Below are 3,308 nucleotides of genomic sequence, written 5' to 3' on the forward strand. Positions count from 1 at the left end.
CCCGGACCACAGAAAGCAAAACCACAGTAACTAAAATATGCACAGCTCATTTTCTACGTACCTACAATGAGGTCTAACTCCCAACTCAGCATAGAGGTTAAGGCAATTGGATCCCACAAGACTGACTATGTGGTTTGAGTTCCTAATTGAGTGGCTTGAAAAACATGCCAGGTGGGTATGCCTGCATGCCCAATAATCCCCAGAATGGAAGAGAAGGGATTGTGGCATGACCGTTTCCATAAGTGCTTATGTCTCACTTTCTTTTTTTCTCTCTTTTCCTCTCTGTTTCACTGTGACAAGTGCATACACCCTATAGCAAAAACAAAAAAGGAAAAAAGTAACAATAAAACATAAAAACAAAGTAACAAAAGTAGGGTTCTGCATAAAATCTTTGATTTAGCATGCTTAATTAACTAATCAAGGGAGCAGCAGATAGTATAGCAGTTATGTCGCTGGACTTCCATGTGACCATCTGCAGTTAAAATCCTGAATATGGTGGCTTTAAAACCATGCCAGGCACATGTGGTTGTATGCCATGAGATCCTGTTGGGATAATGGAGAATAAGGGATTGGAGCCTGGGCATTCACTCTGGGAGTTGATTTCTCACTTTATCTCTCACTATGTGTCTCTCTTCCACACACCCTAAAGCAAAAACTTCTCAAAAACAAAAATCAGAACATCTGAATATTTAAAGTAAGGTTGAGTTTTAAGATACTAAGACTAGCATAATTCCATAGAGAATGAAGAAATAATAAAAGACATACATAACACTAACTAAATAAGAAACAAAAAATAACTATTTTTTTTAATCTCAAAGTGTAGTTTTAAGTAATATTCTTTTAAAAGCTGAAAATTTCCAAATGGAAAATAATTATGAAGACCAGTTAACTGCAGAGAAAAATGTATTTGTAAATTGGTAAGAAGACAAGTGTAATCAATAATTGACTAGAAGATGTGAATTTAATGTTTTATTGTCAACAAAAACATACTTAAAAGCACCTTTTTTCAGAGTTAATGTAGCACTGTATAAAGCTATAAAAAAGCAACCAAAAGGTACCTGAAATTTTCCAAATGCTTAAGAAACTAACAAGTCAGATGCTATTTATTTATTTATTTATTTATCTTTAAATAATTTATTTAATTTTATTTATTATTATTATTATTATTATTATTATTATTATTATGTGAGAATCCAACACCTTATATACCATGTCAATGCTGGCTCTGCCAGATGCTATTTTAAGGTTCCAGAACATAGGGAAAATAAGAAACGCTTCAATCATGGTTTCTGGACCTACATAGAAATGACGTGACATGTGAGGTACATCCAATTCTCGAAGGGCTATGAAGGGTAGTATAAGCATGGGGAGTGTAAGTCACAATTGAGTACTATTCATTCTAATAGTGCCAGGAGAGTATGATACTACGTTCTCATCACAGAAAATGTGAAATACTTTAGGCGACATACATGTTAACTGCCTTTGTCCAATTGTTCCATGGTCTCTTTAAAAATCCAAAAACTGCTTTGTATTTTATCATTATACATATATGATTTTTATGTATATATTTTATAGATCTATATTCTCTAATTTTATATATATAATTTTTATGTATAAAAACAGTGAATGTGTGCACTCCTCATTCACATCATCAAAATATTTGTTATCTTCTCCATACATTCATGGTTCTCCTTTAAACCCACCTCTGTTCAGGTGAGCATTAGTCTCAGAAGCTCCATGTACCAGAGCAGGAGAATCTCTGAATTGCTGTCTAGGCCTCAACCTTTATGTCTTGTGGCTTGGCTGAATTGTTTGTCCTGAATCACATGACTTCACTGGATTTCCTAATGCTGTCTTCTTTGCTTAGGTGTATATTGAAGAACTACCAATATATATTGGCCACGTGCATGTGTATGTGTGTCCCAAATACTGAAAGAATTGAGGAGGTATTGCAGTGTAGCCATTTACTCTGGGGAATGATTTCTCACTTTCCCTCTCTCTCCCTGTCTATCTTTCTATGCAGTTAATGCACACATCCTATAGCAAAAATCTATTAACAAACAATCAAACTGGGGAAGCAAGTGGTTAAGGCATGGGATCCCATATAGCTAACCGTGCAGTTAAAATTAGATCCTGAGAGGAGAAGAGAAGGGATTGCTGCATAGCCGTATCCCCTGGGGTGTGATTTCTTACTTTCCCTCTCATGTCTCTCTTCAGAGACTGCAGTGGCCTTATAAGAAAATACTTCAATAAGTAAAAAATATGAAAACTACCTGCTATTTTGCTATTAATAAATTGTTATAGGAGGGCTGGAAAGTTGTGTGGTGGTTAAAGACACAGGATTCCCACATGGCCAACCATGGTATCAGTCCCAGACTTGGAGACTTACTTTCTCACTTACCCTTTCTCTATCTTCATCTGGTCTAGTTAAAAATTAATAATAACAAATGGAATTAAATAAAGAAATAATTCATGAGAACAAGATTCCTCATGGATCCTGGTAACTAGCATTGCAGCGGACAGGAAAAATGAAGATTTTCTTCCGATAATTCAGCCTCCAACAAACAAAGCTAGCATGGTAGGGAGCCCCTCTGGCCTTCTATCTGTCTCTGTGCCTCTGCCTTTGTCTCTCTCTGCTTCTGTCCTCTCATTTTTTTGTAATTTTTCCTTTTTAAATTTTTTTTAAAGGTAAAGTTTTTCTCTTGCTCCCAGCTCTATCTTTTGTTTTGTTAATAATCCCCTCTGGTCCTTCCTCCCAGGCAGGAGAGTTAAGGCCTTCAGAACAAGATTCCTCATGGCTCCTGGTAACTAGTCATTTTGCATGGTGCACTAGCACACTGTGTGGATTTCATTTTTTGGGTTTTTAAATCTTTGTTGTTGTTGTTTTTAAAGGAAAACAATAATTACAATTTTTTTTTGCTCTTTCTTTGTCATTGTTTCTCTCTCTTTCATTTTCTTTTTTCATTTCTCTCCACTCTTCAATATCCATTCAATGTTTTTCTAGATAGACCTAACGGCACTGTAGCTAAACGTCAAAATACTATTAGGGTTAACATATTCCTCAATATCTACTGAATCTGCTGCACCTGCGATCGCAACAGAATGGCAAAGAGATTCCTGATCACCTCTTTCTGCTTACTCCTGAACACTCTGATTGAACTTCAAGAATTTGAAAGAAACACACCATCCATCAGATGAGAAGACATCACTGCAGGACCACAAGAAATATAGGAAATCAAGAAAATACCTCTCCTCCAAGACAAAAGAATAACTCCTCTTCATCCACAAGCAGTTCAATGCAAATCATG

General features: G+C 35.9%; 1 pseudogene; it reads right to left on the reverse strand.

Annotated features, from left to right (window-relative positions):
- LOC106734218 (14-3-3 protein zeta/delta pseudogene) overlaps positions 1–3,308 on the reverse strand; it is a 10,593-nt pseudogene that overhangs the window by 1,712 nt on the left and 5,573 nt on the right.

Source organism: Tupaia chinensis, unplaced genomic scaffold (genome assembly GCF_000334495.1).
Source record: "Tupaia chinensis unplaced genomic scaffold, TupChi_1.0 Scaffold149910_1, whole genome shotgun sequence".
In the NCBI taxonomy this organism is placed as follows: Eukaryota; Metazoa; Chordata; class Mammalia; order Scandentia; family Tupaiidae; genus Tupaia; species Tupaia belangeri.